This window comes from Hesperophylax consimilis, chromosome 11, assembly GCF_061612785.1.
Source record: "Hesperophylax consimilis isolate HC1 chromosome 11, BYU_Hcon_1.0, whole genome shotgun sequence".
NCBI classification, from domain to species: Eukaryota; Metazoa; Arthropoda; class Insecta; order Trichoptera; family Limnephilidae; genus Hesperophylax; species Hesperophylax consimilis.
In genome coordinates, this window is record NC_142846.1 from 1,856,093 (window position 1) to 1,882,559 (window position 26,467).

Genomic DNA, 26,467 nt, shown 5'->3' on the forward strand with positions numbered 1-26,467 from the left:
GACAAGAAGTATAATAACCCTATTGAGGAGAAGTTCAGGATGATGATCTTCATGGACAATAAGCTCAAGATCGATACGCATAGCAAAAAATACGAGAAGGGTCTAGTTTCCTACAGTCAGGGCATCAACAAGTACTCGGACATGCTCTACAGTGAGTTCATCGCCACCCACACCGGGTATTCAAGTATACCAGGTAGGTACTAACTTCATATCACTATCCAACCATTACGATGACCGACTAGAACTACATGATGTTCAACTGATATTTCCCCTTTGTTCAACTGATATTTGATTTATATGATATTTCCCCTTTTATTCATTAACAATGAAATATAGTTTAGCACGTTTCAGAGTAGAAGATACTCCTAGTATTGCCCTTGTGTAAGACCACCATTCAGAATTGATACGTTACTTGAAATGGCATTAGCCGTGTGACCAGATCTGAATTACCAGGTATATACCCATCTTCTTTTCCCCATCTTCTTTTCCCCATCTTCTTCTCCCCATCTCTCTCAATTTTCAACCACCTTCAGCCTCATAGCGTACCCAATTGGGAATGCCATAGTCTCAGCAGACGGCTTGGAAGCACTTAAGACTCTTGTGCGGTATTCACATAAAAAAAGATCTATGGATTTATTTTTGTTATTTATAAATCAGAGTTTTTTTGTTATTTAAAATCATCAAATTTAATTAATTATTGGCATTGGTTTTGATGCACTAATAATTCATCGTTGACACCTATTGACAACTTCGGTGAAGTTGACTATAGAGACTGGGATATTGTCAAAGGAGTAAGAGAAGTAGCACAATTTTGCCTATGGCTGAGAGCAAACAAGAGCTATGCAGGCCTCCTCCTTGTCGATGATAATATAAATACTGTTTTTGTCATTCGTTCGTCCAGCTTCGACAACTTGAAGGGAACCACCTTTGTCTCACCGGCCAATCTGAAGGTTCCCGACAGCGTTAACTGGACAGCTCAAGGTGCCGTGACGGAAGTTAAAGATCAGGGGCATTGTGGATCATGCTATGCATTCAGTGCCGTGAGTAATTCTATTTAATTGTTCGATGCTACAGGACTTAAAAACTGAACAGTCCTGGCCGCTCTACGAAATTTCTTTATTCCTATTGTTTGCTTCCAGCTGCATATTTATCTTTTTAATCATATTTAATTTGTTTATAATGTTAAACGCCAATCAAACCATTTACATAAATAATAATTTAGTGCAACTAATTGGGAAGTAAATTTAGCTGATATGTAGAACCCATGAGTGAAGCAGAAGAATAATATTTTATTTATTTTTATTTATTTTTTTTTATTTAATATTTGAAAAAATATATTTTTACATAGATAAGTATACAGGATAAAAAAAGATATAAAACAATAGAAATTAAAGTAGCCTTTCCTCACCATAAAGAGACAATGCTCTTGTGTTTGGCGAGGGAATTCTAGTTCAATTATGTACATGTTAGTATTAAAGTAAATAATTTATTAAGAAACAACACAAAATTTAAACAATATTACTTCTAGATGTAAGTAGTAAACGTATTTTGGACTTATAATAGTTTAAGGTAATTTTTTAATTTAAGGTGAAATTCGTGAATATTTTCGATATTTTTTAAATTTAATGGAAGGTTATTAAATTAAATTATGCCTAGATAAAGATAGATATTTTGAATGAGCTTAGTGTTAAATTTTGGGATTTTAATAGTTTTCTGGTATCTTGCTGATGTATTGAATTGCAAGTTATGAGTATTTGACTGCATTTCTTTGTAAATTTGAAGTATTGAATATTTTTGATACATTTTGTCTACTGTAGGTACTTTGAAAATTGTAAAAAGTATTTCGGTAGAAAATTTTGATGGTTTTTTCAAAATTACTTTGATTACCAATCTTTGAACTACTTTAAGTGGGTTCAAAATTTTATTATATGTTCCTCCCCAACCAATAATACTATATTGTAATATAGATTGAACAATCGCATAGTACACTCTTTTTAGGTTTTCCAGTCTAAGAATATTTCTAAGTCTTATAAATATATAAATACATTTCCTAATCCGTTTGACGAGTTCACAAATGTGTGTTTTCCATTTAAAATATTGATCTATATATACACCAAGATATTTGATTTTGGATGTTGGACTACGGATAGGACAAGTTTGATTGCAGTTAGTTCTGCCACATTTGTGTTGGTGTATTATAATGTTTAAATCTAGTTCTGATTTAAATTTATTGATTGAAAATGGGATAAATTTTGTTTTTTCTGTGTTTAGGGAGAGAAGATTTTTATCGAACCAAATTTTCAGTATATTAATATCAGCATTTGCCAAGTTATTAACAGTATTCCAATCCGTACCTTCGATTATTATGACAGTGTCATCAGCATACGATATTATTTTCCAATGTTTAAATTAGTAATTATTTAAAGGATACGCTATTATAGCCTTCTTTTTATAATATTTCTTGCAGTTGAACACATTTGATTCGGCGTAGACATTAGCAAACCAAATCAATAGCAAACGGCTTTATTTAGGTGTTGATTAGTTCTTTTCCCATAATTCGTGGTTCGGCTCGCGGTTAGGCTCTCAAACGCATACCCAGCAAAAGACCGCGGTGTTTGCCTCCACTTGACGTAGTCACCTCCAGCTATTACCTGCCAATACTCCTTCAGGATTATTTAATTAAATAAGCCTCTTCGCTTATGACTTTTTTCCAGTCTTGCTAATAATTATTTTGAAACAACGAATAAGCTGAAAATTTTTAAAACGCCGCGCCGTGTTGCATTGTTTATTACATATTATTTTAAATATTTGAATGCACTTAGATATAGAGCATGCAAATTTCTTTGATTTTGTCTATGGAAAATAAATTTTAGTTTTATTTGGCAGACTGGATCATTGGAAAGCCAGGTTTTCCTGAAGAGAGGGAAACTCGTCTCACTCTCGGAGCAGTTCCTGGTGGACTGTTCCACATTCAACCATGGCTGCCATGGAGGAACAATGGACGCTGCGTATCTCGACATCATGTTGAAAGGAGGAATCAGTATTGAGGAATCCTACCCCTATATAGGAAAACAAGGAAACTGCACGTAATTACTTCCACGTCGTTCGCCCTAATTTTGTTAAAAAAAACTATGTTTTCCATTTATCATCCATGAAAAGATGTGCTTTTGACTATTATAGTCCTCAATATTTTACTGACAAGTTTAAACAATCAATATTGGTTTAAGTCTTCATTGAAACGATTCACTCTAGTTCATCGTTTGTACAGGTACAACCCCAAGGATTCAGGAGCTACCGTTGACTTATACGCGTTCATTAAGGACAGTGAGAAGAGTCTGATGGAAGCCGTAGCCAACATAGGACCCATCGCGGTCGCCATTCAAGTTTTGGATTCCTTTAAAAACTATAAATCCGGAGTCTACTACGAGCCAAAGTGCAGTTGAAATATGAAAGACCTCAACCACGCAGTGAGTTATTTATTTTTACTCATATTTGTATGTAAGCATCTTGAAATACCAGCTGATAATATACAAAATTTAAAATAGCACAGAATAAACGAGATACACTGTAATAAAGATATATAATAATTCATCATAGGTATGTTGGACGTAGCCAGCCTCACTAGGTGAACCTGAATTGGAGCAGATTTTGTAAAAAAATAAATAAATACACTTAGACTACTGTTTATCAATACATAAAACCCCTCCACAAGTTACACTTTGCGTACCAGCCATGCAAGTCGGTCGGCGCGGCACTGCACAGGTTTGTATACAAACTGGAGCAGGCGCAGACGACTGGGGAACTCGCGGTAGGACTCTTTCTGGATATAGAGGTAGCGTACAATCACACCACTATTAAATCCATCGATGAAGCGGCAGAAAAACATGGACTCGACAAAACCACCAGAAAGTGGCTGAAGAACATGCTCTCAGGCCGGATACTTACGATGACAAAGGGTGAGGTAAACATCAGAGTACTGGTGATACGGGTGTGTCTACAGAGAGGGGTCTTATCATCCTTGCTGTGGAGCCTAGTAGTGGACAACCTCATCCGGAAACTTAATGACAGAGGCCTCTATACACAAGGGTATGCGGATGACATTGCAACCATAATTAGGTGTTGGGATGCAGACACGACCAGAACCCTTATGCAATCAACACTGGAAACAGTAGAAGAATGGTGTGAAGGAACAGGTCTGTCATTCAATCCAGACAAGACAGAACTAGTAATCTTCACACGCAAAAAAAACTAGAGGGATGAAACAATTCAACCTTCTATGGAAAGGAGTTAGAACTCTTTAACACGGTTAAGTACCTCGGAGTCATCATAGATGCCAAACTGAGCTGAAAAAACCAGGTGGAATCTGTGGGCAGAAAGGCATATTCGCTAATGTGGCCAACTGGGCGGGTCTGCGGCAGAACGTGGGTATTCAATCATAAAATGATACAATGGCTGTATTCAGCCGTTGTAAAACCAAGGATCATGTATAAAGCCCTAGTCTGGTGGAGGAGAACAACACTGAAAACAGTGATGGTCACACTCAATCATAAATAAAAAGTTTCATAGAAGTTTCATGAAAGTGTGCACGTCAAAAAATCGCTCAACAAAAATCAGTTAAATTCGTTGCTTAACCCATTACCTCCATGAATTTTTTTATTTTTATAAACTTGAATCATCATTATAACCCGATAGTACCCGATCACCAGTGCGTCTAGAAAATTGATGCCTAAACGCAACCCTTGGAGGTAACCTCCTAAGCAAAATTTATGTTAACCATGGGTAAATTGCAGTAAACTGTATAATTTACATTGATAATATAAAAAATAAAATTGCCTTTGTTTATAATTCGATAAAAAATGTATAAATGGAAAATACGCAAAATAACAAAAAATCACTTTTTAAAAAACATTGTAGAATGAGGAAAACTAAACAAATCTAATCTAAGTGCTTCCGTTCGAAGCAGTCAAAATGAAGGGCGCGATTGCAGGCCCGGCACCGATAGACCGTTGGATTTTTTTTACACAGAGCACAACGAACACGAGATTCGCCACGATATGGCAAATGAATTTCTTGCATTCGAGGCACACGATTCCCATCTTCTGCGTCATGGCTTTCTTCCTTCACACGAGATTCTCCGAATTCAGCATTGACCTGATTTGGAAACGACAATAAGAGAGTACGGGTAACCCCCAGACAGAATGCCTTCTTGAGAGGTTTTTTCTATCGCTTAGTCATCTGGTTTCCCATAATATCATACTCGTACTTCCTCAAGAAACATTGCAAATTCCATCCATTTACAAAAGCGCTCCTGAGGCAAGATACAAATAAAGGCCAGTTCCACTTCTTTGACCGAACGTTAACCCGATAATTTTGTATACCACTATCATGGAGGACTACTCCACCCATTCCCAAATTATAAAATCCTTTTTTTTCCATGCTTCCTCCAAAAATTTGCCTTTTTTGTCTTTCTTCGATTTCTGCCAACGCTGCACTTGACTTACAAGCTCCATTCGATCATACATAGTTCGTGGCCACTGCTACTGAATTTGGTTTTCTACGTCTACCACCGCATCAAATTCACCTGTAACTATAAGAGCGGTGAGAGTTACTCTTTGGCTAGGTAAATGAACGCTATAATAAGACTTCAGCTTTTCGTACATATCTTTATGCACCACATTCAGCGGTTTAGGAACGCAACAGATATGGCTGGTGTTTCATTTTAATACCTTATACCACTTTTGTTCATAGTGAGACTTCTTTTTGTACTATAGTTTTGATTTTTTTGCTGGTGGTGCATTTGAAATAGATATTCTCAAGGCATTACGACTCGCACCAGACGATGTCAAAGACTAATTCCAGTCAAGGTCATTAGTGTCGCTGATTTTTTTTTTTTCTAATTTTAGACCCGTACAAATCCAAATCAGTTCAGCAATATTCGGATCGTGTAAATAACGAGTAGGTAATCATAATTTAAGCACGATGTGCTTAATTAAATATACATAATATTTTTTAGAATTTATTTTTATTTTGTATTATTACACGTATATAAATTTAAAGAGTTTCTTTTAAATTTAATTGTGATAATAACTTAATTTAAGTTAACTGTATTTTATGCTTTATTATTTGTGTTACACTGTGGTTTTAAATTTATGCTGTGATCTTTATATAAAATGTTGATAAATAAATTGATTAATTAATCGCAAGAAAAATAATAAATTTACCCTATTGCCACAGTGCCGATTTGTAATCATACAATACTTGCAACTTTGCAGGTCCTCGTCGTGGGCTACGGAACTGACAAATCAGCTGGCATGGATTACTACCTCGTGAAAAACTCCTGGGGAGAGAATTGGGGCCTCAATGGTTACATTAAGATGGCCAGGAACAAGAACAAGGACTGCGGAATCACACAATATGCTGTGTTCCCCACTATTTTTCAACAGTAACTTGTGCGACAAATACCTCAAGATTCTCACTCTTGACTTCACACTTGACAGCGTTTCGATTGTTTTGTATAACGGTAGCGAAATCAGCTCTTTTGAAATTTGGAATCATTCACACGCAAAATTTATGTATATAAATTTATTTTCTGTAGTATCCAATAATATTATTTTATCTTCAGGAATTTAAAAGTACACAACAATACATCTACAGACATCTTCGTTGGAACTAAAATGTTGTTAATATTAATAAATTTATATGTGCATGTTTAATTTTAAAGATTTATAAAGTTTTATAATTTATAAATTTATAAAGCCTTTGATAAAGTGTCTCACAAAGTACTGATCCAAAAACTTCATGCTATAGGAATCAGAGCAAATATGTTAAGCTGGTTAAGTAGCTACATATCTGGTAGAACTTTACTTGTTAAAATAAAATCTTTTTTATCTAAACCATTTTTGGCCACTAGTGGCGTACCGCAAGGTATCTTGGCCCAATTTTATTTATTGTTTTTATAAATGACATAGTCAACTGCTTTGAAAATGTCAATGTACTGCTATTCGCCGACGATATTAAATTATATAAAGAAATAACCTCATTAAACGACTGTCAAGTTCTTCAATCTAATATAGACATGCTAAATAAGTGGTGTTCACAAAACAATTTATATTTAAATGTAGAAAAATGCAAAATTTTGACCTTTTCCAGAAAAAAAACATCACAATTTTTTGGCTATTCAATAAATAAATCAAATTTAGAAAGAGTAAAGGAAATGCGAGATCTTGGCATAATAATGGATGAGAAACTAGACTTTACGGCCCACATTCAACAAACTGTGAATAAGGGTATGAAAACATTAGGTTTTATATTAAGAACAATTAAAAACTTTAAATCTTTACAAATCATAAAACTATTGTACATATCCCTTGTTAGAAGCCTGATAGAACATAACTCCATAGTTTGGTCACCCTTCTACAATGTACATATTCATAATGTTGAAAGAATTCAAAGAAAATTTCTACGCTTCGTCAATTTTAAACTTAACATCCCTTTAGAACACATAAATTACCAGTCATTATTGAATCATTTAAATATTCCGACATTAGAAAACAGAAGAAAAATAAACGACCTAACCTTTTTATTAAAATTATTGAACTCTAAATTCGATTGTTGTGAACTCCTGCATTTAATAAATCTACACATACCTACACGAACAACTAGGCAAATATCAACATTTTACATATATACATCTCATTCCAACTATAGTTTTCACTCTCCAATACAACGTTTACACAGTCTTGGTAACAAATACTTAAATAATATAAATGTATTTGACAATAATTTGAACTTGGCCAACTTTAAACGGAGTATGTGCGAACTATTTTTACATACTTTGTAAACTATTGTTATCAACTAATTTTATACCTTCTTATTAACATTATCGTTGATTTGGAGGATTTTGGCAAATTTTATATTTTTTGTCGCACTTATTTGCACTCTATCATACCTAATTTTTTAAACTCTTATATTTTATGTAACCTATATTTTGCTAAATCTGACATTTTTATATGTAATCTATATGTATTTTTTTTTATATAAAATGTATAACTAAAAAAATAAAGATGTACATTATTATATGTAAAAGCCCTATGGGCGTTTAAATGAAATAAAATAAAAAATAAAAATAAATAAAAATGAAATATTTATAATATATGTAATGTACGGAGGTATGATTGAAAGGCACATCAGCTTGCAAGGAAGTTTATTCTGAACTGACCGTACAATAGAGGCACAAAACCAAAGAATTTATACAAACACCTAAAACAAACATTTGGTCGGAGATATTTCAAATACATTGCGTCTAAAATATACAATAACTTACCTGAAAAAACAAGAAAATCGAATAATATTAACAAATCGCTACCTTAGTTCTTGTATGTTCAATAGACCATTTAGCAAATTTTACAGGAGACATTTTTTTGTTTTTACAGGCAAATTTTAAAAAATTCTCGATTTTGGTCATTTCGTTTAATACATATGTGTAACGGGAAATTATTAAAGATCATTTTTCGAAGATTGAAGATATAATATGCCCATATTATGACTTTAAAGGTGGACGTTGAACATGGCTTGAAAATGATGAATGATTATTTTGGATATAGAACTTATCGTCTGGAGATTGAACAATTCGGCTCCCATAAGTTTGAGGTATTTTTTGTTCAATTAGCCAATTAGTGGTAAATTATATATACAGGGTGATTTTCAGATTTCAAATACTTTACTTTTATCTTAGTTAGTAGTTGACTTAAAGCATTACTTTAAAATATACAAACAGAGTCCTTGAGTTGTTTTTTACAATAACTGCTCTATATAAATCATCCAATATTTTGGAAGTTTGAAAACAATGCACAAGTACAAAGGTACCTACCGCTAATATACTACTATCGGTTGTCAGTGCATGCGTGATGTGAAATATTCTTACATCGTACGTATTACGGCCTCCGTGGTCTAGAGGTACTCTTGACTAGAAATCCGGAGGTCGCGGATTCAAATCCCGGCGTGCGCAAGTAAATTTTATTTGATTCATTTATGTTATTGCACAAATTATTCATTTAAATAACATATAGTCTATTTGCGGCATGTTCCGGAGAGGAAGATATGGTGTAAAGACCACCATAAGAATTGAAATGGCTTTAGCCGTGTTTGGTGATCAGATCTGAATAGATACTCACATACCATCTCTCTTCTCCTTCATCCTCCTTCCTCTCTTTCTCCTCTCCATCTCCTTCCCCTCCACACTACTTTAAGCCTCACAATATACTAATATACCCCATTTGGGGATTCCATAGTCTCATAGATACGTCTCATAAAAATAACTTGTATCCATAGGAATCCCTCTAGAAACATGTAAGATTTTAGTAATAAGTTTATAAGAAATAATTAAAATGTGAGCGTCGGGCAAATCCCCGTTATCAGGGTATTGTGTCACCTTAACGAGGTCCATCCCTAGACGTTTGGGCACAACTCCGATCGCGCACAAACCATGGCATCATTGATGTATTATACTATTATTCTATGCATGGCAGCCATTTTCATCATTTCAAAACTTTTCCAATTATACATTACTAGGTAGAAATAAATTAATCTTTTGAAACTATTTCGATATTCAATGCCAAACCGGTTTCATTCTCGCAAAAATCAAGCGCCAGTCCGACACACAAATCCACATCACTCGCCATGTTGCATCCTTTGCCATCTCCCCGCTTATTGTCTCCACTTCTGCCAGGCTCACCTTGCCATTGCATAAAAACAAGGTCCATCCACATCTCCAAGAAACTACGTTACAGAATAATTTTAAGAGATTCTTAATAAATTCTTTAAAACATTTCTCCGTGTGGATACCAACATAAGGTAGGTTTACCTTTGGTGCACAACTAGCCCACTGTTGTAGACATTTTATGAATAACTTATAAAAGAAGATTTTTAATTTTAATTCATCACTTTTAAATAATGTTCTTAGCTGAAAAAGATATGAAGACGATATTTTCTGTATTTTGACAGGAACAGGCAAAATTGTTTCTTCTTATATTGTTATCATTGATTCCTGTTGCGTTATTTCAAATAAAGGAACAAATAACTTATTTGAATTTTCAAAATAGATCCATGCGACGTGGAATCTTTTGACACTGGGATGTATCGAATGATAGTAATTTTACTAATTTTTCCAACGCAATTCAATCAGCACGGATCTTGGTTGCAAATCTCAAGCAGTCTTTATTTCTCTAGTTATTTTCACATCAAAGATCCACGTTTTCATAATAAAATGCAATGAATCTTTTAAAGTTTTTAATAACGAATAAAATAAACAGCTGGCGGTGCTTTTGTTTTTATGTTTTAATGAAATGGACCTTCATAATTGTCAGCAGCAATTATTTAATGTAGGACAGAAAGAACTTTGAGTTTATCAGAATAGAAAAAAAACATTAAAAAAACATATGCGCAATACTAATTTCTAATGCCCTAGATGAAAAACAAAAAATTTATGACTTATATTAAGTGGAGGTCTGTAAGAAAGCATTTAAAAAAAATATTCCTATCAAAATTCAAAAACATTTTCTTAGGTTCAATCTGCGAACCAAGCATCTGACAAAATATACATGCAACAACAGTAATGTTTTTGCTGTTCCAAAAAAAATCCACAGAGGTTGAATGCACCTATACGATAGTTACATAAAATATTGAAAAATGTTTAAAAAATATTGTAATAAATGTACATAATTAAAAAAAAATCCCACGAAGGCGAAGCCTGAGTGTAGGTATTATTTTTATCTTATTTCCATGGTTTAAGTAGATATACAATATCTAATATAAATTTAAGTTATTTTAAAAGAGTTACTGTAGAGATGCAATACAAGAAACTAAAGATGCAATACAAAAAATAAGGTAAATACTAGTTATGAAAGAAGACATCTTAAAAATTGAATTAGCAGATAAAGCATTACAAACAATGAAATATATCCGCTCTTTTGTATGTATGTGAAATAATAAAAAATAATCTGTCCATGAATATAAACGTTACAGATAGCTTTGCTAAAACTTATATGAAAAAATATCTAGTTCAGTGTTTTTTAGCCAAGATTTGATGTACTTTTTAAAAGATTGAAGGTTTACACAGTACGTGTCCCTTTTAAAGGTTGTACATAAATAATTATACATTTTTGGAGCAATAAAACTAGTATGACTTTGGGCCAACCTGGTTTTGCAGTGAGGCACAGCATATTCACAAGCGCCATGTCGTTGGTTGGCACGATTTGAATTTTTAATAAAGTTGTTTGGTCGCGTGTAAATAAATTTAAGACATTGAGCACTATAGGTCTGAAAATTTCATTTTCTTGGAACAATTGTTTAGAGGGATAGGATTAAGTTTTTTGGTACATTATCTAAATAATTGATTTTTGGGCAATTTCTAGTGGTTTTACATGATTGTTGAAAGTTCCGCCCCAGCCAATAGGAAAGAGATGAATGAACTAGTGAGTCATAAACTAGTTTCATGGTTTTTATATTTACTACATTACTCATTCTTTTAAAAATATATTCTAGGTATCTCAATTTGTTAACAGTTTTTTTCAATATGGCTGGTCCATTTAAGTTGACAATCTATAGTTACACCTAAATACTTGATAAGTTTTCCAGATTTCATCTCCTCACAGTTACAAAATGTGTTTCGGTTACAATTTACGTTATGAAACTTCAAATTAAGATTGGTTTTAGGAGCCGACTTCTGTGTTATAGAAAGGAATACAAATAGTTTTATCATAATTTAGGGTAATTTTTAATCCCAACTATCGTTTTTTTTTTCTTTTTTTCCCAGTCTGCTGTACTGTCTTCGGGTTTCCGGTTAACACTCGACAATATGTGTCTCTTATTTCTTCCGAATCTTCGTTTTATTCCAAATTAATATCGTTTTCTCACTTTTCCGATCTCATAAGTGGTTAAGATTATGTTCTCCAATATTGATATCCCTACATCGTTTCTACTTCGAGTCAGCTGTCATCAAATACTGTCGTTTATTTCACCAAAAAGTGAATTCCGGACCTTTCATTGCATTGATGGGATTCATAGCCCAAGCGTTGCCGACCTCGCGCATCAAAAAGGGTCTGTATGTTTATGTTTAGAGGCATTGAATTTCTTAAAACCGTGAGATAATTATATTTATTATTCATTGCTTTGTTCACCCTAAGCTATCCTTGATTGGTTGAAATATATATGTCAACTCCCACAAAATGCGCTTTCCTTATTATTACAGTTATCTGTAGTTACTCCGATAATCTTGGTTAGATGTCGCTGGTATCTTGTTTTCTTCTGTATTTCTTATTGTGTTAATAATTTTCTGTTATCAGGGGTGGTTTTTTTTTCGGGTGTGAAAAACTTGGGAAAGTTCAAACCATCACAAACTCCATATGTAATCGGCAGTGTTTTACTAATGTAGTTGTTAATTTTGACTTGTTGTGTTCTGTTACTCATAAAACTTTTTAATAGTTGGAGTTCCTTGGTTTTAAGTTCGTCTTTAATGTGTTTATGCATTATTTTTTATTTGTTATCGGGTAGTTGGAAAAAATGAAATTACCAATAAAAAAATAAATTTGCTTTTTTTAATTGTCGTAGTTAAAACACTGTAAATGTGCATAATAGTTTTTGTTCAATCACTGATAAGTTTTTTAATAGTTGAAATTTATTTAAAAGTTGATTGATTTATGGGACTGTGTAATTTAAGTAATATCTAAGATTTTATGTGAGATGGTAGAAAATATATGTCAATCACGTGAATTGTTAAATAGAATAACCACAATGTAAATAGATATATTATTTTCTTTAAGTTAATTAATAGATAGTGGAATGTACTTGGGAATGTTTAGTTTTTCCAATGGATTGGTAGGATTAAATGTACCACTAGATCAATTTAGTTAGAATTGCCAACCATATGAGAAACGTGGCTAGTCGCAAAACATGCAAAGCTGATGTAAACGTAAAGATTTAGAAAGGTACTCTAAGATGGTTTGGGAGTGAAGAGTTAATGAACGAAGAAAATAGTGCAAAATTAATATTTGACGCAAATATGAATGGTAGAAGAAGTTCTATAATAATAATAATTGGATAATTTGTAGAGCGCCGTTTTTGTGAAAAATCACCTCAAGGGCGCTTATATAATTTTGCTGCAAATTTTGAAGTATGTTCTTATTAGTGGAGAGTGGTTTGAATGGTAACAGAAGTCGGGGTCGCCGGAGAAAGACTTAACGCGTTATCTCTGCAATGGAATGCGATACAGAGTCGAAATAATGTCGATATAATGTAGTTTTTAAACGGTAACAATGCGAATCGCATAGTATCGCGGATTACATGATACTACTTGAAGTAACAATGCGGATTGCATGATACTACTTGAAGTAACAATGCGGATTGCATGATACTACTTGAAGTAACAATGCGGATTGCATGATACTACTTGAAGTAACAATGCGGATTGCATGATACTACTTGAAGTAACAATGCGGATTGCATGATACTACTTGAAGTAACAATGCGGATTGCATGATACTACTTGAAGTAACAATGCGGATTGCATGATACTACTTGAAGTAACAATGCGAATTGCATGATACTACTTGAAGTAACAATGCGGATTGCATGATACTACTTGAAGTAACAATGCGAATTGCATGATACTACTTGAAGTAACAATGTTTATTGCATGATACTTGAAGTAACAATGCGGATTGCATGATACTACTTGAAGTAACAATGCGGATTGCATGATACTACTTGAAGTAACAATGCGAATTGCATGATACTACTTGAAGTAACATGCGGATTGCATGATACTACTTTAAGTAACATGCGGATTGCATGATACTACTTTAAGTAACAATGCGGATTGCATGATACTACTTTAAGTAACAATGCGGATTGCATGATACTACTTGAAGTAACAATGCTAATTGCATGATACTACTTGAAGTAACAATGCGGATTGCATGATACTACTTGAAGTAACAATGTGGATTACATGATACTTGAAGTAACAATGCGGATTGCATGATACTACTTGAAGTAACAATGCGGATTGCATGATACTACTTGAAGTAACAATGCGAATTGCATGATACTACTTGAAGTAACATGCGGATTGCATGATACTACTTTAAGTAACATGCGGATTGCATGATACTACTTTAAGTAACAATGCGGATTGCATGATACTACTTGAAGTAACAATGTGGATTGCATGATACTACTTGAAATAAATTGTAGAAAAGGTCAGGAATGCTCGAGAAAGATATGAATCAAATAATTATTTGTGTAAAGATGACACGTAAGTGATGAACGAAGAAAGATGTGTAAGGAGAATGCAGGACTTGGAAGGTAATGGTTAAACAGGCCGAGGACGCCCGAAAAAGACATGGCACGATTAAGTTAAACAAATATGTACTTATTATGATACAATAATATTATTTCCACCTTAAAAATGCAACCATTTGTCAGGTCCTCCAGAGTTCCCCGAGAAACTCTGGGTACACGTCAGCTAGTTCCAAAAAGAAATTCCTCTCTGCTAGAATATTATGTACCTACCATTGAATAGTCTGTTGTAGATGATATATGACTTGTTTCACATCATAAATATATATATATATGTTTATTTTATAGCCGGTAGTAAAATAAAAACATTATTTTAATATTTCGTAGTTGTCATGGGACTCTTGAATCAAATCGTTACAAAAGCACAATCTCCTTCACCTTCCTTTGGCCGGAAAATCTTTCATCTTTGCGAAATTCGCCAGTCGCTCGAAGATACAAGGATTCTCTCCAGTCATAACCTTTTCACTGGAAGTGGTGAGTTCTTTTATGTTATTATGTTGTTACTTATTTGTCAATATATAATTTCAGTTTTGCTTTATTTTACTTTTAATCATGTTGCCAGGAAGCTGAAATTTAAAAAAAATCTCCTGAATAGTAACTAATTTTGCCAAAAATTGACAAAATTTGAAGACCTTTGGAGGCGTTTATTTTATAATGTTTAATGTCAGTTCTGTTTCAATATTTGAGCTTAAATCTTAAATGCATTTTATTTTTAGATACGTTACTCTTTAAAATAGGGATCTTTTTATTTATTTATAATTAATAATATTTAATTATACAATATTTTATCAATTGAAGTGACCCACCGCTTTCCCACCCCGGTATAGGTGACTTATGGTCACCCCTTCGGAGTTCTCGCAAGAATCTAATTTTTTTTAATAAACGGCTCTATAATTTAAAGTGAAGTTAGACCTTCAATGTCCCCGCATACAGTGTTAGGAAGCGGTATGCAAGCGCTTACAGATGAGTGACTACAATGGGTGTTATGATCAATAAATGAATACTTCTCAAAAATTTAAACAAGAACAGATAAGCATAAAAAATCAGGGCAATGTTAGAAAGCGTAGAATTCACAGTCTATTTACGAGAACAGAAAAAAGAGTAAAAAGAAAAAGGAACATATAGTACCAAAGTATCAGCAACCTAAAGTAGAGAAAAGGGATAAGAAGTACATGGTAGATAAGAAAAAAAAAAGAAAAAGAGACATGTTCAGTAACCATCACGAATATCGTGTGGTCACCGAATTCAGGTGAGCTGTAAGCAAGAGAAAAAGAAAACACAAGAGTAAGGTGGTTCAATGCCTCGCAGCTGGCAGTCCCGAGGATGGATTGGTGGTGGTTGGGAAGACAAATGCAGATCCAAGTGCCGCGTCCCTAAGCCGACTTCGTGGTGGTGCCCAGAAGAAAGTATATGGGATGGTAGGGATTAACCCTAAAGACCCTAGGGGAGAAAAGCGTCAGGAAGTCGGAGGCAGGGCGGAAGGCACCCAGGTCAGCACGGACTTCCCTCTGACCCACAACCACCCTCAGGGGTGGCACAGATGTCTGGCAGAGTTCCATAAGTGACAGAGCTTCAATGAGCTATGCGGGGACTAGGTCCGTAAACAACCCCTTATGGGGATATCAAACAACACAAAACAAGCAATGGAGTTCAGTTATGGTCTGAAATGGTTTCGAGATCTAAGATAGAAAAAAAAAAAAAAAAGAAAAGAAAAAGAGAGACGATATAGTCAGAAACACATTAGTGTCTATTAAATAGGTAAAAATTTAACAATCGCAATAAACAATACAAAGTCAACAACACGTATGTGGTTATTATAAGAATAGTAAATTAATAATCATAGTAAACAATAGAGGTCAGTAGGATTGACAAATCATGATAAATTAAACAAGGTATACAAAAATAAAGAATTAAAAGAACAAAAGAGAAAAGCAAATCATGTAGCTATTCCTGAAAATAAAATACACGGACAAAATTTTAATAGTAAATCACATGAAAAATCCTGAAAACAAGACAAACGAAAATAAGAATTTAAAAAAAAAAAAAAAGAAGTAGTTCCTAAAAAGAAGAAATATGTAAAATTAGCCAGAGCCATAATCGGTCATTCTGACTTGAATGTTGACGGCAGCCAGTTGGGCAGGACAGTCCCTATCACCTGTTGGGTGATCTGCAGGTTTCTTAAAGCGGGTACATGTTGCACAGACAGCGGGAAGTGCCTTCTTGGGGCAATCCTCATAAGTGTGTCCCAGTGCGGCGCAGTGGCGACAGGTTTCTTTTTCCTGTGAGCAGGATTTGCTGATGTGACCGTACTGTTGGCACTTGAAGCATCTAGTGGCTCCTGTGTAATCGCGAGTGCGACAGGCATTCCATCCAAGAAAGCACAATCGGCTGTCTATTAGGACTTTACGAGCATCAGGGTGACATGTCACCACCATGTTCATAGTAGATGTATCACGTTTGCCGAAAAGCGAAACCCGCCGCATGGTTCGAAGATGATCCTCTAAAGTAAGAGAAGTCTGACCGGATAAGTTATTCGCGTACACCTCAGAAAAAAGCTCCTGGTCTGCAGCTAATTCGCCCTTTGGCACGTTGTAAATAACAATCTTTGGTAGGCGGCCCAAAGGATTAATCATCTTAAAACCGCCAGCAGCGAGTTTCGCCTCGGCTTTCTTAATGTTGTCCAGTCCTTTCTTATCTTTGGCTTGGAAAGCCATTCCTGCACCCTTAATCTTTCTTGATCGAACAATCTGAAAGTCATCAGTTTTAGGATTTAGAATTTTCTCCAATTTTTTGAGAGTGTCCTCCGAGGTTTTGCCTTCTGGAACTACGGGGTAGAAAAGGACAGTCAAAGGTTTAGGCGGGATGGGACGCTCAAAGCCATGTACAATGATTTTCTTAGAAGCTGGCAAGTTAGCAGCGGCATTGGCGTACGACAAAGTTTCATGGGCGATGGGAATTGCAGAAGATACAGGACGTGTCTTCATCGCCAAATCCAATTTTATCAATTATTTATTCAATTCAACTGCTTGTTTGTACACGGAGTAAAATGCGTATTGGTGATTTATTAAAATACGGTTAAAAACGGGATTGCAGGCCGTTTTCTATTAAACTTTTAGTTCATTCATAATGTATCGGAAACGTGTTCATGCACCTGCATTTGTCCTGATTACATACAATCAGAGATGTACTTTATTTCAAATAAATCCATTTCAAATGGAAATGCAAAATGGGTATTTTCCATTTTGCATTTTAAATGCTTTTCTAAAAACCATTTTGCATTTTGCATTTTAAATGCTTTTCTCAATGCATGTTCCATTTTAAATGCTTTTTTGCAACATTCTTCCAACTATCTCCACTCATCTTTTTTTCATAAGCCCCAAATATCAGTCGGTCCTCAACCTCGCTATGAGAGATAATTTACATTAGTCAAGTTGCTCCCTGGTAGGAGCCCTGGCAATTGAGTGATACCATTACAAAAAATACTGATTCAAATACCTACTGGACATGGGGCCATGACGCTGTAATATTAAATGTTAGATAGTAGTTTCTATGTTTTTACGTTAGCAACATTAGTCCCGCGCAAATTTTTTGAGGTTCATAATCCGTAGTCGTGGCATTTTTTGATTTACCATCATGTAATATGTTTGTTCTACATTGATGTCCATTATTAAAAATGACAAAACTGTTTAAAAATTCTATAATTATTTTAATTGTTTGACCTGAGAAACCATTTTGCATTTTGCATTTGAAATGCTTTTCTAAAAACCATTTTGCATTTTGCATTTTCAAATGGAAAAGTTTTGACCCATTTCCATTTTGCATTTCAAATGGTTTTGGGTACCCATTTTGCACATCTCTGCATACAATGACGAAAACGCGATAACGAACTCTACTGATTTACTGTTGTAAGTTTATTGGGGAACATATCAATTCATCCGTTGGGCCTGCAATCCCGTTTTTAACCGGATTAAGAATTGTCACGTTTAGTCTTGTGACGTAGTAAAAATGTCACTCACCTTTTTACTTGTGATAAATATAACGAGAGCATAAAGCAAATAAACTCAGAATTCGTGGATCAATCGATACTGCTATCAGTTAGAGGAGCTAGGATTTACGGCTTCTAACATATATCAATACATTTGGCAAATAAAACCAGGGAGAGAGAAAAATAAAGGAATTTACAAACGCCTCTTCTCCTGGTTGAAGGTAGTATTCTCTTCCATTGATTGAAGTTAACGCGGTCCATCCTTTCGACGTTTGGGCCCATCTCCAATCGTGCCGGGATTCAAGCGGCTATCGGTTTCTTATCTTTTCTCAACCAACTTTGTACTATGGGCGTGATAATAATAGCGTGTCTCTCGGCATATTTTTCAGGGCTTATTTGCAACTCCGATCGCGCACTAAACATAAGAGACGCCCGCACCAAACATGGCAGCCATTTTCAACATTTTGGTAGAAAAAGAACGCCAGAGATCACGCCATCAATGAGAGAATCAACGGATTCATTTGAAACTCTTCGAATTACACATTTCTCGATTGAAATAATACACTTCTTTTAAACTGCCTCAATATTCAAAGCGAAATCCGTTTTCAGTCTCGCAAAAAGCAAGCGCCAGCCGACACACAAATCCAAGATACTCGCAATGTTGCCTCCTTTGCCACCTCCTCGCTTCCTCTCTCTCTCCTTCTGCCAGGCTCACCTTACCATTGCATAAAAACAAGGTCCATCCACATTTCTCCAATTAACTACGTTACAAAATAATTTGACAAGATTCTTAATAAATTCTTTAAAATATTTCTTCGTGCACTAACAGAATGTAGAATTGTTTACCTTGGGTGCACTGTTTACTAATTGCACTGTTAGTAGGCATTTTTTGAATAACTTATTAAAATAACGTTTAAGTTTAAATTCATCACTTTTAAATAATATTCTTACGTGAAAAAGATATGTAGACGATATTTTCTGTACTTGGACGGGAACAGGCTTAATTCTTTCTTCTTATAAATTCATTCCATAACAGCATCCAATTCATTATACAGGTTGGCAGTGATGCATCGATTCATTTTTATACAGGGTGCGGCAGAGAGGACTAACGGTTTTAAAAAATTCATAAAATAGTTAATTTTTACTCAAAAACAAATTTATTGTTGGAATCAGGTGCGCGAGGAAATAACATTTGAGACAGTCAAGTGTGGAAAATCACATCAGGCATGTGGTGGCCGAAATCGTTGATGCAGTGCTAGAGGCGTTCTTGGAAGTTCGAGTAGACTCTCTCCAACATCGCTCTCTCAACTTGGGCGACTTCCACGCGAATTGCGTCCTTCAATTCGTCCAGAGTTCGGGGCTTGTTCTCGTATACTCTAGCCTTGAGGTGTCCCCATGTTCCCATTTTCAGGAGTTCGAACTGTTCGCGGAGCTCCTTTTGGTCTTCTGTTGATCAGTTCCCCACGCCTGCGAAGTGGTTCAATCCAACGAAGGATGGTTTTTCGAGAGGGAACAACTCTATTCCGATGAATGTTGAAGTGGCGACGAAACTCACGCTGTACGACGGTGACTGACTCATTATTTCGGACGAAACAATCATAGGCGAAAACGCGGTGCTCCACCGTCCACGGCTCCATGACGACAACTGGTAAAACAATGCTAGGAACTAACGAGTCAAGCAGCACCCCCCCCCCCCCCCCCACCTCTCTCGTAGACGGAGGGGGAGAGTACGACCCATCTTTAAAACGTCCTTCCTCTCTGCCGCACCCAGTATTTAACACATACACTTCATATTTGTCAATGGTAATTATTTAGGTTAGGCCATAAAAAGGCAGAAAAGGGAAATTCGAGTTAACCAGCAACGAAAGAAACATAAACGAATATGCATAATACGAATTCGAAAAATACTACAGACTTGAAAATTGTAATGAGAAATTTCTAGTTCCCTAGATGAAAATCAAAAAGTTATGACTTATACTAAGTGGAGATATGTTAGACTGCATTTAAAAAATATTCCTATCAAAATACAAAAACATTATCTTAGGTTCAATATGCCAACAAAGCTTGTGACAAAATATACATGCAACAAGTGTGATGCTTTTGCTGCTCAAGAAAAAAATCACAACAGAGGCTGAATGCACCATCTTGTTTTTGAGCGAATGAAACATCACAACAATTGTTGGAAGTGATTGCAAAATAAAATGAGAACTAACTTAATGATTGCTAAAAGTAACCGTGGGGCTGAAACCATAACGTTTAACTTACAAGTTTTGTTATTTTTTATGAAAGACATCTGTTAGACTACAATCTGGGCATTCATGTTGATTCAGACGACAAAAATTTTTGCAATTAATGGGTAGAAGATCAAGTTAGGAGGGTTTTCAGTGGGTGGCGTCGTGCCTTATTAGATACATGAACAAAATAATAAATGCTGAGAAACGTATTTTCTGGAGCGAGAGTTGCGGCTGTCAAAATCGAAACATAAAGATACTTTCCTGTCGATAATTTACATACTTTGGCAAAACAGATACGACACTGAAGATACATTCCAGAATATACACTCCAAAAGACCATATTATGCACATAATGCAGGCACGCAAACGCAAAAATCCCCCAGCGGTCTATTGATGGACCCTTTGCATTTATTCTGGTCTGTGGCGTTGGAAAAGAATATTGTGGATAGCAAAATAACAACGTGTGGAACAAAGTTTCATGGTTAAAAACTAAAGCAATTCTCTTGCGAAATGATAAACCTTTCTCCATTTTAATGAGATCTTCGTTTGAGGAAGCCTTTATTAAAGCGTACATAAAAAAGTAAAAGGGGTCGTCTTCCTGCCATGCTAACATTGGAAATGCTAATACCTCTTTGACTAAATGGCAAAGAAAAACCGGAGCCAAAGTTGAAAGACTTGAAATCTTTATTACCTCTTATTCCAAAAGACGCAAAGTATCTTTTTTTAAAATTAATTATAAAAAAATGCTTAATTTTTTTATATCGAGCGTGAAGAGTAATCCTGATAACATTTCAATCTTCCTTTCTGATATTTCTAATTATTGCTTTCACACATATGTATTTTATAATATATTTCTGTACCTACCTATTTGTTAAAAGGATCCAACCCACAAAATAGCATTTTGTTAAAAAGATCCACGCCAGTTTTAGTGACTATTTCTTTTTTCCTTCATCTTAGAAAAACACAAATTACACTTCGAAATAACACATCAGGATAATAAGGACACTTAAATAATGACACATGATTTGTAAATCTGGCTTTTCCTTAAAACTGAATTATCTCAATCCAGTTTGCAGAACTACGTCCATATGTCAAATCATCCTTTAATTCGAAATCTTCAATCATCTGTTAATTTCGCAATTAAAAATTAAACAAATAGCTCGAAATAATAAAATAAAGTAGTTTTGATATTCTCCTGATGAAGGAAGGGTTCTTCCTAAACCGGTTGAGTGTATACTTATATTAAAGTGATCTAAAATAAAATGTACCTATGTGTTTTTTACTGTAATTTATTTTTGTTTTTTTAAAAATGAGAATTTTAGAAACCGTTCTCTATACTGCGATTCCTTTTCGCCGGAGATTCGTGTTCCGAGGCAGACTTTATGTTGTTGTATCAGTCTATCCTTATTTCTTTGTTTTAAACCACAAAATTATTTCAATTAACAAACCGGTTCCGCTTGCCTTAGGCTTCATCAAAGAAAACATTTAAATGAATTTATATTGTTAAAATTACTTTTCATACAACATTTAAGTTTCAACACGGTACAACAATACAATTAGAACAATTAATGTTTCTTTACGTCTAACTTTCTTTTAATAAAATAATTAATAAATTTATTTTGATATGCAAACCTATCACTTTAATTATTATTACTTAATCTAACAACAAGTTTTCTACCGACATACCTATGTAACGGATGTTTAAACTGAATGTAATGTTGGCTTTGCTTTTTACAGATTGAAAATGAAGTTCATCTTTTTGTTGTTTGTTGTGTTTGCGGCAGTACAGTGCGAGTCCATCGCAGATACAACATATGTGCACGATGCATAGAACGCCTTCAAGGTATGCACATCATATAATACAAATATGAGAATACGTTCGGAACATGAGGATTTTTCCCATTATTTTTCTTGCAATTTTACGTAGAATCATCCTAATATCCATTGAAAAAAATTGAACGAAATTGCAATAGAAAGAGAAAAAATGGTTTGGCTTTTTTGCAGGCCCAGAACGACAAGAAGTATAACAACCTTATTGAGGAGAAGTTCAGGATGATGATATTCATGGACAATAAGATCATGATCAACAAGCACAACCAGAAATACGAGAAGGGTCTAGTTTCCTACAGTCAGGGCATCAACAAGTACTCGGACATGCTCCACAGTGAGTTCATCGCCACTCACACCGGCTTCAAGTATACCAGGTAGGTACTAACTTCATATCACTATCCAACCATCACGATGATCGACTAGAACTACACGATGGACAACTGCTATGTGATGTTTTAACTCACCATCTTCTCATTGTCTTTCACCTCGCTACATTCTTATATTTTTGGGGTGACACTTCTTCAGATATATCTTGCGTAGGTACATACCTATATTACAATACACATAAGCACTGGTTGAATAAAACTCTTTGGTAAAAACGAAGTATATGTTAACAAAAAAATATTATTTAGATGACTGGAAGTATGTTTATGTGATATTTCTCCATTTATTCATTTAAAAAAGGTTATTTGCGGCATTTTCCAGAGTAGGATAGGAGGTAGGAGTAGAATTCTCAGTATTGCTCTGATGTAATACCACCATTCATAATTGAAACGTTGGTGGAAAAGTCTTAAGCCATGTAACCAGATCTGAATCGCCAGGGATTTCCCCACCTTCTTCTCCCCATTTCCTTCCCTTTCCCACTACCTTCAGCTTCGTAACGTACCCCAATTAAGGATGCTATAGTCTCGCCAGACGGTTGGAAGCAGTTGGGACTCTTGTGCGGAATTCACATAAAAAATATAAATGCACGGATTTATTTTTTTCATTTAAAAATCAGTTTTTTTTAGTAATTTTAAATCAACCAATTTGATTTATTATTTAAATTATTATTTACATCATTTGCGTGATGACATCATCGCTGACACCTATTGACAACTTCGGTGAACTTTATTATAAAGACCGGGCCACTGTCAAAGGAGTAAGAGAGGTAGCATAATTGGCTGAGTGCGAACGAGAGCTATGCAGGCCGACTCATTGTCGATGATAATATAAATTGCGTTTTTGTAATTTCTTCTTCCAGCCCCGACAACTTGAAGGGAACCACCTTCATCTCACCGGCCAATCTGAAGGTTCCCGATAGCGTTAACTGGACAGCTCAAGGTGCCGTGACGGAAGTTAAAGATCAGTGGATTTGTTGATCATGCTATGCATTCAGTGCCGTGAGTAATTCTATTTAATGATCGGTGCTACAGGCCTTAAACACTGCACAGTCCTGGCCGCTCTATGAAATTTCTGTACTCCTGTTGTTTCCTTACAGCTGCTTTTTTATCTTTTTAATCATATTAACTTATTTACATTTAGTGCAACTAATCCTGGAGTAAATTTAGTTAATACATGTAATATGTAGAACCTATAAGTGATACAAAAGAATAATATAATTGTTTATTATTAATTATTTAAAAATGGTCAGTTAAATATTTGAATACATTTAGACAGAGATCATGCAAATTTCTTTGATTTTGTCAATGGATAATAATTTTTTTATTTTATTTGACAGACTGGATCATTGGAAGGTCAGGTTTTCCTGAAGAAGAAGAAACTCGTCTCACTCTCGGAGCAGTTCCTGGTGGACTGTTCCACAAGCAACTCAGGCTGCATTGGAGGACTAATGGGCCGTTCGTATAAAGACATCATGAAGATAGGAGGAATCAGTACTGAGGAATCCTACCCGTACATAGGAATGCAAGGATCCTGCGAGTAATTACGTCGATAGATAAAGTTGGCCCTTATTTTATTATCAAACTCTGTTTTCATTTGTTATCAAAGAACAGATGTGCTTTTATCATTTCTAATATGGACTATTATACTCTTCAGTGTTTTACTGGCAATATCACAAGTTGAAAGTATCAATATTGGTCTTCATTGAAACGACTCACTCTAGTTCATCGTTTGTACAGTTACAACCCTAAGGACTCAGGAGCTACCGTCAGTAACTACACGTTCATTCAGAACAATGAGAAGAGTCTGACGGAAGCCGTAGCCAGCATAGGGCCCATTGCGGTTGCCATCGAAGTCTTCCTTTGAAAACTATAAATCCGGAGTCTACTACGAGCCAAATTGCAGTGGAAAAAAAGAGGACCTCAACCACGCAGTGAGTACACCGGCATATTGGTATATAAGCAGCTTGAAATGACTGATTAATAAAGTTGATACTCGTAAATAAAGTCATTTGAAATCTACCAGAAGTGTTAGTGTGGAGTCCCTTTCAGTAATTATTGTCACATGTTAGGTACCAACATATTGGGAAATGAGATTTTAATGGACAGAAGGGAGAGATTAGAATAATTGTTTAGTTACTTTTTTAATGTAACGGTGTTGGTTGTAAGCTTTTTTTATGTAACAGTGTCGGTTGTATGCTTTTAAAGTAACAGTTTCGGTTGTACGTTTTTGCTCCCAAAGAATTTCCTTTTTTGGAAGAACGTTGTTATTGTATTTATTGTTTGTATTGTTTATTATTAAAAACCGAACAGAAATATAAATCTATACACGACCAAGGAAGCATTTTGTTGTAGAACATCATAAAGCTTTTTTTAATGCACAATTTTTCGATACAATAATAAGAACAGTAACAGAAAAAATGTAGAAGAGTACAGAATTAATGAGATACAGTGTAATAAAGAGATCATTAAATAATACAGCATCCCCAGTGTTAATTCAAATTAACACGAACTTTGTGATTTTATTTACCATAACGGTAGCGATTTAGAAAAGCCCGGTTTTTGTTTTCTTATATTTTGTAATCTTCTCTGTGGCGTCTATTTTTTCCGCTCGGTTGAAATCCTTATTCTCGCTACAAAACCGATAAATAATTTTACATCTGGTGATTTTCTACCGCCGTTGATTCCTTTATTTAAGGTGAGATATCAATATTTTCTACTCGGATTACAAATATTTTAACGCACAAAGATGTGTTCTAGAATAATAACATCAGTTCAATTCACTGTTCACAGTCATTTGCCAAAATATCGTAAATATTTTTCAAATAATTTTCTGAGGTGCTGATAATGCGGTTGTGAAAGGATTAAGTTGGACATAACCTGCCTCACTAGGCAAACCTGAATTAGAGCAGATTTTGTAGAAAAATGAATGAATACACTTAGACTACTGTTTATCAATACATTTGGCATTAATCAGAAGATAAAGAATATCCTTACCCTATTGCCACAGTGCCCATTTTTAATCGTACCATACTTTGAAGGTCCTCGTCGTGGGCTACGGAACTGATAAATCAGCTGGCATGGATTACTACTTCGTGAAGAACTCCCGGGGATAGAGTTGGGGCCTCAATGGTTACATCAAGATGGCCAGGAACAAGGTCAACAACTGCGGAATCACAGAATATGCTTTGTATCCTCTTCTTTAACATCAATAACTTGTACGACAATTACCCCAAGATTCTCACTCTCGACTTAACGCTTGACAGCATTTCGATTGTTTTTCTATAAACAAACAAACAAACTTGTCTTAAACTACAGCAAAACATTTTACTTACCTTTTTACAAAAACATAAAAAACAAACCAAGAGACAACCTTAAAATTAGAATCCATAATACAACTTGCAATCAAGAAATGTGCTTCCTGTGCAGCGAACTCGCTAATGTCAAAAATATAAAATATTTAGGAGTATCAATAGATATTAATCTAAATTAGAAATCACATATTAATCAAACCACTTCAAAACTAAGATATCTTACCTACATATTTTATAGACTCAAGGAAATTTTAAACGCTGAAAAATTGAAAATGATCATTTTCTCCCTGGTGCAATCTGCAATCACTTATGGCATAATAGGATGGGGTGGTGCACCTGATACATTTATTAAGCCCCTACAAATAATTC

At 34.8% G+C, this 26,467-nt stretch overlaps 1 pseudogene; it reads left to right on the plus strand.

Moving 5' to 3' along the window:
• Nucleotides 1-25,990, plus strand: LOC149419625 (uncharacterized; annotated as a pseudogene).
• The last annotated feature ends 477 nt before the right edge of the window (nucleotides 25,991-26,467 follow it).